The sequence below is a fragment of the Lemur catta genome, chromosome 7 (genome assembly GCF_020740605.2).
Source record: "Lemur catta isolate mLemCat1 chromosome 7, mLemCat1.pri, whole genome shotgun sequence".
Taxonomy (NCBI): Eukaryota; Metazoa; Chordata; class Mammalia; order Primates; family Lemuridae; genus Lemur; species Lemur catta.
In genome coordinates this window covers 96,182,681-96,198,049 of record NC_059134.1, presented here as the reverse complement: position 1 = coordinate 96,198,049, position 15,369 = coordinate 96,182,681, and the positions used below count along the sequence as shown (strand labels likewise).

Sequence of the window (15,369 nt, the reverse complement as noted above, 5' to 3'; positions counted from 1 at the left end):
CTCTGGCTTCCCAGGTCTCTATGGTAACTTCATTGCCAACCTAGTTGTATCTCACCCTCCTGGTTCCTTAGCTGGTGATCTCCTGGTCTCTTCTCTTTCAGCACAGGCAGGACACTGTGTTCTTCCCTGTTTTCAAGGCCCCACTCTGTTCTTGCTGGTGATAGTAGCAGGTGTGACAAGAAGAGGTGCAGAGAATGTGGGAGAGTTCAGGTATCTATCAGGTCAGTCTGTAGACAAGATCGGTATCGTTAATTATTTAAAGCAAACTAGACCTAACACTGTTCCTACCATTAGTCCTAAGAGATCACCTACTACCCTCCCCCCCATCTTACAACAACTCTTTCCAAACTAGCTTATACTGAGTTGAGTATACTGAGTAGAGAGTTGAAGGTTAGGAGAGGTGGTGAAAATTCTTCCATTAGTCAATGAATTTAGGGGGAGTGACCAGGACTTCTGCTAGTAGGAGGATTTGAATAATATCATGAGAAGGCATTCTAAGGAGGCCCTGAGGACCAGGGAACTAAAAGTCCTGAGAAAAAATTCTATAACTGCCCTTTCCTACCCATGACCCATGTTCACAGGATGTGCTCTTTGAGGTGAAGCTTTATTTCTATCTATTCCATCCCGTACCCCAACACCTCATACTGGTAACAAGTTATTAATATATTACTTTCTTTAGAATCTGTTCAGTGTTTCTTTAATGGAAACATAAACATGGATTTATTTGCTTGTCCCCACTTCTTTCTTATATAAATGCAACATAGTATGTTTGTAATTTTTGACTTTACTTTTAATAATATATCCTGGACATCTTTCTAGATCAATACGTAGACAGCTTCTTCATTCATTTTTTTTTTTATTACAATATAGGTATCAGTCCCTTACAGATGAACATTTGGGAAGTTTCTGATTTTTTTCTCTTAGGAATAGTGCTGCAGTGGATAACTGACAAGTTATTTTGTACATGTGCAGGAGTATCTATCATGTAAAGTCCCAGAAGTAAGATGCCAAGGTCAAAGTGTAAATGCATTTATATTAATTTTAAAAACCATTTTATGGATGAATGATTGCCATATATATTTACAAATGTATATATTTAATGTATTCATCTCCAGAAGTTTTGGAATGTGTGTACACCTGTGGGACCATCACCATCACCCAGGCCATAAATATGTTCATCACCTCCCAAAGTTTCCTTCTGCCCCTTTTATGATGATAATGATGACGGTGATGATGATGATGATGTGTGGTAAGGACACTTACCTTAAGATCTACTCTTTTTTGCAAATTTTAGGTATATAATATGGTATTGTTAGCTGTAGGCACTATTCTGTGAGATCTCCCACAGTTAATCATCCTGCATAGCTGAAACTTTGTACCATTTAACCATCACCTCCCCAATCTCTCCTTCCCCCAGCGTCTGGCATCCACCATTCTATTACTATGTTTTTAAATTTTCTTTTCCTGAACACAGAACATTTTGAACACCATTCTGTTCTCTGCTTCTATGAGTTCGACTATTTAGATTCCACATAGATGTGAGAGAATGAAATATTTGTCCATCTGCATCTGGCTTATTTCACTTAGTTTATGACCTTCAGGTCTATCCAAGTTGTAAATGGCAGCATCTCTTTCTCTTTTAAGGCTGAATAACATTTTGTTCTATGTATATGCCACATTTTCTTCATTTATTTATCCATCAACGGACATTTTGAATTTATAATTTTTTTTTATTTTAAAGTATTATGGGGGTGCAGATATTTTTGGTTACATGAATCACTTTTATAATGCTTGAGACATCAATATATGTGTGCCCGTCGCCCAGTTAGTGTTCATTGTACCCGTTAGGTAGGTTTTCTCCCATCTCCTCCTCCCTGTTTCCCACTGCCTGATTTCCGTTGAGGTTTACTTCCCTCTGTGCACATGTGTGCTCATCAGTTAGTTCCAATTTAATAGTGAGTACATGTGGCGTTTTTTTTTTTTCATTCTTTACATACTTCACTTTGGATAATGGTCTCCGGTTCCATCCAAATTGTTACGGTTCCATCCAAATTGTTGCAAAGGCAGTAAGTCATCCTTCTTCATGGCTGTGTAGTATTCCATTGCACACATATGTCATGTTTTGTTAATCCACTCATGGATTGGTTGAATTTATAATTTTGATTAGATATCACACAATTGCACTCCTTACAGGCTGAAACATTCTGCACATGCACCAGCAATGTAAGAGAGTGTCTGTTTCCACACAGTTTCCCTGGCAGCTGATGTGTTGTTAAACTTTTGAATTTATGCCAATCAAATAGGTAAGAAATGCTTTTGATGCATAGTATTAATTTTAATTTTGTGACAGGGATGAGTATCTTTTCACATGCTTAGTGTTGAAGTTGTATTTATTTTTCTGAGAAGTTGCTGTTCTCCATTTTTCAAATGGTTCCTTTTGAGGGAGAAGAGGGACTAGACTCAGGCCATTCACCCCATCAGATATTTACAGAGGGCTGAGACAGTTTACCAGACACCAGAATCCAACACATGCTATATAAGGAAAGCCCAAGGCCATATATCTCTTAAACTGTATCTTACAGGCATGCAGAGACCAGGTGATTTACCCAAAGACTGGGAAAAACTCCCACTGCTTGAACCAGACAAGACTGATCTGCACCAACGTGGACCCCAGCACTGACCTTGAACATGCCCAGGGTGGAGATTTGACATGTTACGGAGACATGAGACCCATGAAGAAGCATGTACTGAAACTGTGCTAACTGTGTTAGCTTGACAAACTCTCCACCTCTGAGTGCTTACATGTCACCCTTTTCTCACCTAAGCCTTCTTAAAACTCTCCCCAAGCTCCCCTCCAGGAGGTATCCTGAAGACTTTTCCTTTGTGCTGCCTCCTTGTGCTCCACTATAAGCCTCATTAAAGCCTTGCCTGTGACTCTGTTCAGCCTCTGGTCAATTTCTGTTGCACAGACTGCTCCAAGGCCACTGCTGGCAACACTTTTGACATTGATAATTCTATAATATGTTATTAAAGTAGTCTGTAAATTTACTAAAATTAAGAATATTACTAAAATTTATTCCACGTGGCACTAAATTTCTTTTTCTTTCTTTCCCTTTTTTTAAATACTGCCAATATGCCTGCAGTAAGTTCTTACTGTTCTTTCTTAATGTGGGATTTTTTTTAAAACGATGAAACAAGTCCGGGTTAATAATGAAGCCTGCAGCATTGCCCTAAAGAAAATAAGTCAGTTCCTACCTGCTTTAAACCCAGAAGCTCATTTATCCTGGGTGTCTTTTTGTGCCAAAGCATTTTCTAATGTGTACTTACCTAATATAGATAAATGTTGTCTGTGTTGAGCATTTATCCTGGCCTATAATCTTTTCTGCGATGAGCCATTCCAGCTTTTCACTTAAGGGAAAACATAAAAAGAAAAATAACTGATAAATCAAAGAGGGCTTTAATTGAATTTATATTAAACAAGGAAAAACAGTTTTTAAAATTCTCCTGCCAACTCAGTAGTGAACTTCTACTCAATGGTAATCTTTGGTTGGGCAGTCTCACTGGAGCCTTTAGTATTTGTAGTTTAAGAATGTGTATTTGCAAGGTCCTGACTTTGTCCTGAAGTGCATTTCTACCAAGAGGCATTTGTTTTTTTGTGTTTATCCTGGTGTGAAAAGTAAACCACTTTTTTAGATGTCACTACTGTTGTACCTCTCACTTCACAAGTAGTTTTTTCACAGGAAGGAACACTACCAAAATAGTTCTGTTAAATTCTTCTGCTATTTCTGTGTAGAGAGTATTTGGACTCATTCACTTTGTAGATACAAGCTATTACTAAATTTGATTTTCCACTTTTACATTCAAGCAAACCTTTTGTTTTCCATTTGAGAATCAATTACTTTCTTACTCTTCATTTGCATCTCCAATGCTAGAAGTTGGCTTTCTTCACAGGGCAGTTTTTAAAATCACAATCCCCTCCCCCCAGAAAAAGAGATCCATCCCTTTATGTGAGTGACAATATTCACAATGAAGATAAAACAGCAAAGCTTAATAATCACTAGTTAAGTGATCCTCTTTGAACATACAGAGAGATAATTCATGATGGAAAAAAATTAAAGATGGTGGCAGGCAGTAAGTCTGGGTAAGATTGCCTAAGGACCTCAGTATTCTTGGGGAGCATGTGTTCAAAGTGGGTATGATGAGCTTATCTCACAAACTGCCAAATGACAATGGGTATTTTTTTCTTATAAACTTCGATTATCCCCCTCCTGATGTAAAGAATTTAGTGTTAATCATTTAGGGTCTATATCTGTGCCGAGAGCCTCCATGTCTAGCCATTTTAGCTGGAAGGACAGAGGCTGCAAATTAACCACGTAGTCACACAGCACAGCAGTTAGTTAGAGTCACGAACCTCCTAAGACTGGGCAGCTCTTCTGTGGGTTCCTTGCTGCCATTTTACATTTTTATAGGTCAAACATGATGCCTCTTTATCTCAATTTTGTTTTAACACATTTTTTTTACATGTTAATAGACGTTGTGAACATCTTGCTTTTTAATTTTTTTCTTTCTTTCTTTTTTAAAATTTTCAGCCCTTCAAAGGAAGGAACCATATTTTTTATGCTTACCAACAGCCTACCAAATTCAAAGTGCATATTTCCTGCCTGTCCTGTGTTATTTTCTAACACTCTCAACTTACAAGAGTCACTCAGCTTTCTACTTTCGAAGAATTTTCCTTCACATTTGGAATCCCTTCCCTGGTGTCCTTTGTCTTTCTGTATTTCTTGCCTCTACACGATGAACTGCTCAGATGATGTATGTATTTTCTTGTTTCAGCTCCTTGGAGAGGGAAGTTTATTTTCCACTCCAACTGCTCCTTGCAAGGGTCTGTGCACACTACTCTGACCTTTCTCTTTGGGGTGAAGAAAAAGGCCACTGCACTAAATAGACCACGGCTAAATGCTTTGCCTGGGCTGGGGAGCAGAAGAGAGAAGAAAATTGTAAATTTATCTACAAGGACAGTTTTTGTCTGTCTAACTTTCACCAGGATCAAACTTTGTGTATTCCTGTGGAGTGATATCCATACCTAGTTTGCTTCTGTAGCCTGTTACTGAAGTGTGATTTCATCTGGAATTGCTGCTGGGCAGAGCCGGGCTGAATGCTTCACAGTCCCTGGAAAAACCTCGGGCTAGGAAACAGTTTTGTTCAAGAGTAAAGTCATTAGAATAGAATTTAGTCTCCTTCTCCATGACCAGGCGCTTTGCTGTGAGTAGGAAAAGGAGCAGAGAGACAAGCAGCCACTAGATCTCCATCTTCAGCTCCTCACTGCTGAGATTTAGCCCATGTCCTCTGGGCTTCCCAGTGAGTCAGACCGTGGGTGTAAATCCCCGTGTGACTCTGACCATTCCCTTTATGGCCTCCTGTGCTGTGTAGGAGGGAACCCGGGTGTGCAGTCTCTAACATGTAGCCAGGCTGGCGGTGGAATGGGGATGGCATTTACTCATCTCCTCTTGCAGGTCCTCCTTGAGTTTTATTCCTCAGTTCTGCATCCTGTTTTGCATGAGAATCGCGTCTTCTGTACCCAAGTCATGTTTACATTCAAGTAGCAGCTGGCTCTTTGGCATAGGGATAATTCCCAACATCATTTAATGAGTCCTGACTGTATATTGCTCAATCAAAAACTCAGCTTTCTGGCTCATGAGATTCTAAGCATTATTGTTTTTGTGGTTGGAGAATGGCGTGCCATCATGGTTTTTCAAGTCAGGACCTGAATTGCTAACTTGTCATCCAAATCCTAGTTGCAGTCCATCCTGATGTACATTGTTTCTATGACAGTGAGTCAGTCTTTCAGAGAAGGAGGAGTTTTATTGCATTCTAGTCCATCAAGAGCTGTTAGAAGAGGGCCTTGAAAACTATCAAAACCAGAGACATCTCTGGACCTGTGCATCTTTGTGCTGACTACTCCGTGTTCTAATCATGACTCAAAGTCCTTTCCATTTCTACCATTGAAAGTTTGTCACATGAATCCATGCAATCTGGGTAGAAAGCAATTTATACCAGTGGCTCCAAAGCTTAATATGAACCTAATTGAATATTAATTAGCAGCCAAGGCCCAGAGTATCCAGCCTTAACCGTGGCAGATCAAAAGGTTTCACCTGTGGCAGGGAGCGAGGCAGTGATTCTTATTCTTATGCTCAACAGTTATTGAGGCTGAAGAGAGAAACCTCTGGCTCCAGCAACAGAGAAGAGAGTGGTCGGCCATGAGTTGGATGTACCGGTGATTGTCACTACTAGGTCTGGCTCCAGGAGGAAGAGTAGGTATTGAGTTTGGTCGTGCAGCCTAATTCTGGCTGTGTGACCAGATGGATGTAAAAGACCTCTCCTTGGACAAAACTGTGGCTCTCCAGAGCCCAGGTTACTTGTGTGTATCTTGGTAGTTCATGATTCAGTTACAAGGCACATCCCAAAAAACTGAGACAGGGTCTGGAAGCCGGATCTGGAAGTCTTGGACCTTTCTGATGTTTGCCTGCGCTTCCTTTTTTCTGCTTTATTGTATTCTTTGCCTTTATTAAGGGTGTACCTTGTGGAGTCTCATAAGTCATTTCAGCTTTCCAACCCTCTGTAATTGATGCATTATGCTAGTTTTGTTTTCACTCTGGAATATGATACAGTAAAACGTCTATGTATTCTCAGCTCACCTCTCAAGTGTCTTAGGTGTAGCTGGACTAGGTCCAATGGCAGTAGGCAAAGTCAACCATTGAGCAACCCAAATATCAGATTTTCAACTCTCTCTCCTTCACGCTCCCTTCTCCCCATCCCCCTTTGGTTTAGCACGCCCTCATAATTTTTCCTACATTCTCCCATCAATGCCTTCCCAGAGGTACTGCTCCAAGAAACCTTCTTAATTCTCTTCTACCTTATCCCCATTAAATAAAATTAGTTTTTAGTCCTCTGCAGTAACAGACTGTGTTTTTACAAAACTTCTATGACATATCACATCCTATTAAATCATTTTCTCACCTGATATACACTGTGAAATCTGTGAAGACAGCCAACCTGTCTTATCTTATTCATTTCCGACTCTTTAGCACAGTCTCTGATGGGAGTAGGCACTCATTAAATGTAGTATCAAAAGACAATCAATGAATTAACAAACAGCTCTTTAGAGAGAAAGTAGTTGTTGTACTTTGAGGAGTTATTCAAGTGTTGACTCTGTTAACATATCTCACAGGTGTATTTGCATTCCAGATGGAACATGTGGATAAAACCTTAAGCTAAAGTGATGCTATTTTAATCATGGCATGTCAAACATTGCCAATCTCTAGGTGTCTCAGGCAGATCAGCTGTTTGCATGTATTTGAAAGTAGAGCCACCTGGTACTTACACAAAAACGTTGAATGATGCCACGTAGATTACTATGACCATAAATCCACTTTTGAACCTGGAATGGTCAATGAATATTCATCTAGTTTAAGTTTGGGTCCCTGGTACTCCCAGCCAAACCTATTATTTTATTGAGGTCATTTCTAACATGGCACCAGTGTCCACTATGGTCAGCCTGGGGTTCTGCCACCAAATAGTTGCATGACCATGAGTCAAGTTGCTTGTGTGAAACCTTCATTTCCTTATTTGTAAGATAAGAGGTTGGAATCTATAATCTCTGAAATGTCCATCAGCTAAATGTTTTATGTGACCATGAGAAAAATAATCACTCATTTATATTTGATTAGAAAGAAGTGCTTTGTGTGAAATTAGTGAGATCAATCACCTTTCACTGTCTTGGCAAATGGAAGGAAGGAGTCATACATGGAGGATTAACAAGTAATATTTCATTGGAAAAAATGTGTTACATTTTTAGTTGTCATTTTATTTGACCTAAACAATATTACACCAAAGTTGCTTCCCCTTGGATTATACTTCACGACTGGTTCTTTGTATCCTTTCTGACATCATCCAATTATCTGATTGCTCATATGGCTGAGAAAGAGACTACATGGCGATTTAATAGCTTTTATTAAGTCTATGAAGTATGCAGGTGAATATTTCCATGCAGAAGACAAAAATAAGAGCATATGTATATATAAGAAAAACTGAATATTCCCCAAAGCAGATGAGTTGATGTTTGACAGGTTAAATCCTGTGGACTTCAAGTGTCATGAGGGGAAGCTAAGTTGTTGTCAAATAACTTACAAAATATATTTACTTTGTAGAATGTAGTTAGGTTTCTAAGTACGGATCTTTATCTCAAGTGTATTTGGATTTAAGGGTGCTGAGTTGAGTCAAAGAATATCACAAGATGATGATACCTAAAAGGCCCCCAAGCTCACAAGAGAATGATACATAAAAGCAGAATGCCAGGTATCTTAGGTATGTAGTTTCCATAGGCATGCACATTCACATGAGTGTGATTTATTCTGGCTTCCTGGGGAAAATCTACACTGGATGAGGGAGCGTGTGTACAGTAGTGTGAAGCTTGCGTGTAGACATGAAATGGGTATGGGAGCTGTTGCCATAATTTGAATATTTGGTAGCAACTGGCTCAGCTGCTCTAAGAATAATACTGCAGAGTTTCTTACTCCATATTCTTTTTACCCTTTACTGTTTGCAGAGTTTTTTTTTTTTTCATGGTTCCATTTGGCAAGCTCTTCCGCTAATGGATTTGATCTTTATCTAAAGCAGCAATGTAATCTTATTCCTGTCGAATGTAATAGAACAGATCTTTCAAAGTGACTTTGTATATTTTTGTTTTCAATTACTTTTCACTCAGTTGTGGTTTTATTCTAAAAACGGGCAACCCTAATTTCCTTTCATTTCAAAGATTTGTTTTGGCAGGGGTAGGGGCTGTGGGAGTTAAGAAGAGGCACCTTAATGTTTCTCCCATGAGCTACTTATTATTTTCTAGTTTATAAACACCAGAATGATTTACTACTTACATCCTAGGTGCAGTGATGCTCCTTAAGTTTTTAAAAGGTTGTTTTGGTTCTGCAAATCAATTAACTAACAAGAAGGATTTCAGGAGCAAATTGTTGTGAGAGATTCTGTTCCGAGTTGGTAACAGAGTTCATAATGAGGATATTGGAAGCTTACAAAAGAAGAAGAGATACTATGCTATGGTCTCGATATTGATGATAAAGTTCTAGGTTTTCTGTTGTGATTTTGAACAGGAAGAGGAAAACATTTGCAGACAGGAAATCAGTGCAGCTGACCTCTTTGTATGTGCAGGTGCTGCCACCTGTTGGTCGTTTCTTGTCAATGGCCAGGTTTTGAAGGCTATTTCAGGAGACTCAATTCAGCTGGATCCAGATTTCCCGCTTCTCTTGGTATCTTAGGAGGCTTCCTGTCTTTTTTGCATGGGTAGGAATCAGGAAGGCATAGATTCTAGTTCTAACAATGCCACTAACTTGCTCTGTGACCTTGGCCAAGTCATAACTACTTTGAATGGTGGTTTTCTCCTTTGCAAAGCTTGTGCATGGTGAAGTCTGGGCCCTTCCACTATCAGAACTTTGATCTTCTTAGCAGGAATCGGCGCCATTCTTTCTGCCACAAAACATTAGAGAGGCCCTACTTATTTACTCAGGAAACATTACGCCGTAATTACATAGCGATTTAGCACATCAGGACTAGATGTCTATTGTCTTAGTTGGTTCAGATGCTATAACAAATATACCAGGAGACTTGGTGGCTTAAACAACAAACATTTAATTCTCACAGTTCTGGAGACTTGGAAGTCCAAGATGCCTGAAGCTCTGGCGTTGGGTGACCTCAGGCCCTCCGGGGCGTTGGGTGACAGCCTACTTCAGGTTTGCAGATGGCCATTTTGTTGCTGTATCCTCACCTCACATGGTAAAGAGCAGAGGGGATGAGGGCAAGCCGTCCTGTCTCTTCTTAGAAGGGCGCTGATCCCATTCATGAGGGCTCTATCCTCCTGAGATAATTAACTCCCAGAGGCCCCACTTCCTAATGCCATCACGTTGGGGCATAGGATTTCAACATGAGAATTTGGGGAAGACACAAACATTCAGTCCAAAATGTCTGCATTTATAGATATAACTCCTTTAGCATTCATTTCAATCATTACTTAGGGATCGTCTATTTTAAAAACTTTCAAATTTGATTTTAAATAACAAAAGTAATTATGCTTATCGTAAATCTGTGTGAAATATATCTAAGCAGAAAAAAAGAGAATAAATCTGTGATTTTACCAAATAGAAATAACTTTAAATATTTAATTATTTTAAAATGTATATCTGTTTTTTCCCCCAAGATATAAGGTCAACTGTAGGTAGCACACAACAAGGCATATTTAATGCTTAAATATCACACACTCATATACACACATACTCAAACATAGACACATAAACAGACAAAAGCTTAGCTCCATTGTAACTGTCAGAGAAAGGAAGTCTGCACTATCTTTGTGAGAGATTTAGGAACTACCGTAGCAAAAGAAAAAGAACAGAGATGTTTTGTTTCTTCATAACCATCTAAGCTTTAATATTTTTACTTTTATTTATTTTCAGTCCAGGATAGTTTCCTAGTTTGTTTCTTAGAAGCAGAACCTGAGACAAGGATTCGAGTTTGAATAATTTATTTGGGAGGTGAAGGAAGCACCAGTACAGGGGAGAGGAAATTAGACAGGGAAGAGAAGGTGCCAATAAAAGGCAGCTAATGCTGTAAGCAACTGGAACTTAAAACAGCTTGAGAGAGATTGTAGAAGACATACGTCTCAGAGTTAACCCATCTGAGCAGCGAGTGAGCTGGGACACTTATATGCCAGTTCTCATCAGTCATACAGGGAAGGCTGCTTTTGGGGATCGTTAGTTACCTGCATATTGGGCCTGCCAGGCAGGTGGCAGTGAATGCCCTCAGGCAAAGAAATTCAGGGTCTATCAGTCTTAAATGTGCAACACAGGAAACACAAACTCCCCAAGTGGGTTTTTGTGAATAATCATCATAGGGGCTACTTCTACTTCCATCTCTTGGATCCCACACCCATGTATTCCTGCTATCAGGAACGCAGCACGCCCTATAGTGACCACTGGTTCAAAGTATGTAGAGCATCTTAAAAAAACACTGTCCCGATAATGCTAGGCATCACCCCCAAACTGTTACCCTAACACTACTCATGAGGCCAGTCGCTTCTGGATGACGTGGCATAAAGGAGGGCATATTGGTTTCATGCTCATGTGCTTATTGCTCCTTTCTCACCATGAACTGTATCCCTTGGTCTGAGAGGTTAGGTGGAATCCCATGATGATATGTCAAACTGTGACGCTTTAGATTATAATAACAGACAAAGAGTCATAGGCTGGGAGGGAAAATCCATATCTGCACTTTGTGTTAGCCCAGTGAGAGCAAAATATTGCTTCCTCCAATGTGGAAGGGGTCTGCTATGATCAACTTAATATGGGGTAGCTCAGGGGATGTAGCTTAATATGGTGTAGCTTCAAAAGATGGAACCATACTGAAGGCCTTAAATCAGTCTTTTCTACTGACAAGGTGAATATTCAGCATCAGCGACATCAGCAGTATCAGCAAGGCCTTGGTGAGAGAGAGCCCCTGCTACTGGGTTTATAGATAGCCTCTATCCCTGCCACCATGGTTACTCTGGTCATGGGTCCATTGTGCTAGCGCTGAGGTGATTGAGGACAAAGGCCAGCTGACATCAACTGGTAGAGTCATTGTGTCTACCTGTTCAGTACCTTTGCCAGGGAGCAGCATTGGTTGGCATTGATATGAGAGAACAAGATCTGCATGTGTTGTGCACACATCCATAGTTACATCAACACGCTTCTCATTCAGATCTCTTTGTCTCTGATCTTCCAATCTTGCTTTTCCAAGGTACTTGATCAACCAGCCAAACCATTTGTAACATCTCAGAAGTTTTCACTTCTGCCTTGTCTTCTAGCATAATGATTTCTTGTAGAATGCCCAGAAAATCAAGTTTCCTTCAAAGTATTCTGTGTATGATAGCAGGATAGTCAAAATATCCATGTAGCAAGACTATTAATGTATATTGCTATTTCTTCCAGGGGAATGTGAACTGGTTCTTATCCTGTACCTGATAAAGATTGAAAGTAAATTGAAAAGGAAGGAATATTTGCAAAGTATTTTGCAAGGCTAGCATTGCAAATATTGCAAATATTTCCAAACTATTTTGATGAAGCCAGTGTACCCTGATACAAAATCCAGACAAGGACACTAAAAGATAAGAAAATTATAGGCCATATCCCGATGAACATACAAGGCACTTAGTAATCAACCTGGCCAAAGTCAAATTGAAAGAGGAAATTCTGTAAGCAGCAAGCAGAAAGCAACAACTAACCTACTAGGGAAAATCCATTAGGCTAACTGCAGAATTCTCAGTGGAAACCTTAAAAGCCAGAAGGAATTTGAGCCCCACCTTCAATCCTACAAAAAAGAACAACTTTCAACCTAGAATTTTGTATCCTGCAAACTTAAGTGTCACAATTGATTAGAGTGAAATTGGACCTTGTCTTATACCATATACAAAAATTAGCTCAAAATGTATTAAATACTTAAATATAAGATATGAACCTATAAAACTCCTAGAAGAGTATATAGGAGAAAAGCTCCTTGACGTTGCTGTTGAAAATATTATTTTGGATATGACATCAAAAGCACAGGCAAAAACAAAAAAGAAAAAGTGAGACTACATCAATCTAAAAAGCTTCTGTTCAGCGAAGAAAACAATCAGCAAAGTGAAAATGCAATGTACAAAATGAGAGAACAGCATAACAGAAAAAGCAAAACAAAACAAAATGACAACAGCAAAACCAACAAAAAACCAAAAACTATAACCAAAAAACCCTTGATTTAAAAATGATCAAGAGGCAGCTGAATAGATACTTCTCCAAAGAAGACATAAAAATGGCCAACAGGTATATAAAAAGGTGCTCAACAGCACTAATTATCAGAGAAATGCAAATCAAAATCACAATAGGATACTACCTCATGGCTGACAAAATGGCTGTTATTAAAAAGGTATAAAGATAAGTGATTGGGGAAGGTGTGACAAAAAGAAAATCCTTGTACAGTGTTGGTGGGAATGTAAATTGGTAAAGCCCTAATGGGAAATGTTCTGGAGATTTCTCAAAAAGTTAAAAATAGAACTACCACGTCATCCAGCATTCCCACTACTGGGTATGTATCGAAAGGAAATAAAGTCAGTATGTCCAAAAATTATCTGCACTGCATGTTTATTGCAGCATTATTCACAAGAGTCAAGATATGGAAACAACTTAAGTGTCAGTCAACAGATGAATGGATAAAGAAAATGGGACACACACACATACACACACGTTCACACATTATGGAGTATTATTCAGCCGTAAAAAGAAGGAAACCCTGTCCGGATGAACCTGGGAGGACGTCATGCTAAGTGAAATAAACCGAGTACAGAAAGACAAGTACTGCATGATCTCACTCCTGTGTATGGAATCTCAGGCCTTTTCTAAGAAAGCACCTGCTCCGCCCCCCTTTTCCCCCTTGAGAGGGGAGGGTTAGGATTGTACGCCTTTTCTTCATTCTGAAAAGCCAGGCTGAGTACTGAGAGTCTCCTGTTTATTTTTCCTTGGGCAGTGGCCTGAAGTGTTTGAAGTTAGGCATCTTCTCCTAATCCAGAAAAGTCCACTCGGGGGTCTGTGTGTGCTCACGTGTGACCTGCAGAGCTGCTTACAGGTGCCTTCCGGGAAAGGAGGGACAGAGTGCTGGGGACAAACGTGGGCTTGTTGGGGGGTCCACAGGTGAGGTGTTCTAGGAGGTTCATGGACAGGCCTCTTGGGGAGTCTGCAAGGCAATTAGTAGACACCATGGCGCTTTAAGTTCCACAAGCTGTTGCTGTAACTGCAGCCCTTTTACCCTGCACCTAGTTGCCCCTGGAGGCATGCGGATCCCCTCAGTGTTCTAGGAGGGGCGAGGAAGAAGAGGGCGCCTTGGGCTGGGAAGGCCAGTCGCTCACTCTGCTCTCACTTTCCCCATTGCGAGAAAGCGCTGCCCGAGAGGGTCTCTCTGGCACTGAGTGGTGCCGCCTTGCCAGAGGGCTGATGTGGTTAAAATGAAATTATTCTTCTTACCCTTTTCAATGTGTCTGTTCTCAGATATGTTTCTCCAACAGGCTTCTTGAACTGCTCTGTTGGCCTCCCGGCCCCAACAAGGGTACTATCCTCTGTGGGTGGCTGTCAACCTGTGTTTCTGTGGGGGATGAGGGCTGAAAACTCCTATCCCACCACGGTGGTGGTGGTCGTCTTTTCCTGCAAATGTGCCCTGGCTGCCATCCTGAGGATGTCTTCTGCTGTGAGGAGGACAAAGCCTTTTCTCCACGTGTGCCTCCCACCTCACAGCAGTCGCCATTTTCTGTGGGACTCTCTTATGTGAGTCTACATTGTGGGACCAAGAGGGTCTCAAGAGAAGGGAGAAGTGGCACCTCTATTTTATGACACTATGGTTCCCATGCTAAACCCCTCATTCTACAACCTGAGAAACCAAAATGTGAGAGAAGCTCTAAAAAGAACAGGAAAGAAGCACTTTTGGTTTGAGCCTCAATTTCTGGTTCTCTACACTTATAGACGACCAGACAGTGCCAAATTTTAAGAAAAAAACCAAACTGCAAACAACATAAGACAAGTTCTTCAATTTTCCTAATATACTACCTAACTGAAAATTCAGAGGGCAATGACATAACTACTTTATACCAATATAGCCGACAAAAACTGAAAAGGAATGATAATGCCTATTACTTGCTGTGGTGTAAGGAAAGGATACTCTTGCATATTGCTAATAAACACTTTAAGTTTTACCTTATGTTAAAAGGTTTCTGGCAATATCGTTTTAAAAGAAAATAAAAACACTTCAATTCTGAATTTCAGCCCTGAAAACTGATGGAATAAAAGTTCCAGTCTACAAGGCCATATGTTTAAGGATGTTTATGGTAGCATTGTTAGGAAGTCAAGACCTAGAAAGTGAATATCTCCCAACAGGGAGATAAATCTGTGTTGTCATAATTCCAAAACCTGTATTATTCATCTATGGCTGCATAACAGCCCCCTCTGAAATGCTGTAACCAAGGTGTCAACCAAGACGAGGCTCTGATCTGGAGACTCACCTGGGGATGGAGGTGCTTCCAAGCTCCCTCACATTGGCAGACTGCATTTCTTTGCAGTGGTAGAACTGAGATCCCTGCCTTCTTCCTGGCTGTCAGCTGGGCACGCTGGGATCTTAGAGGTTGTCCTCAGTTTTTTGCCACCTGGCCCTCTCACTAGTCCTTCTCACAACAATGCAGCTTGTTCTTCACAGCCAGGAAGCCACATACAGTCCATCAGTACATCTGCCACGTGAAAACCACACCTTGCT

General features: G+C 40.3%; 1 long non-coding RNA gene across 1 annotated transcript; it reads right to left on the bottom strand.

The window, feature by feature from the left end:
- Nucleotides 1-2,407: 2,407 nt before the first annotated feature.
- On the bottom strand, nt 2,408-5,350 carry LOC123641860. Its single transcript, XR_006736350.1, has 3 exons — nt 5,042-5,350; nt 3,328-3,408; nt 2,408-2,434 (listed from the first exon to the last, which is right to left on the bottom strand). It is a non-coding gene; the product is annotated as an uncharacterized LOC123641860 (long non-coding RNA).
- Nucleotides 5,351-15,369: the final 10,019 nt, after the last annotated feature.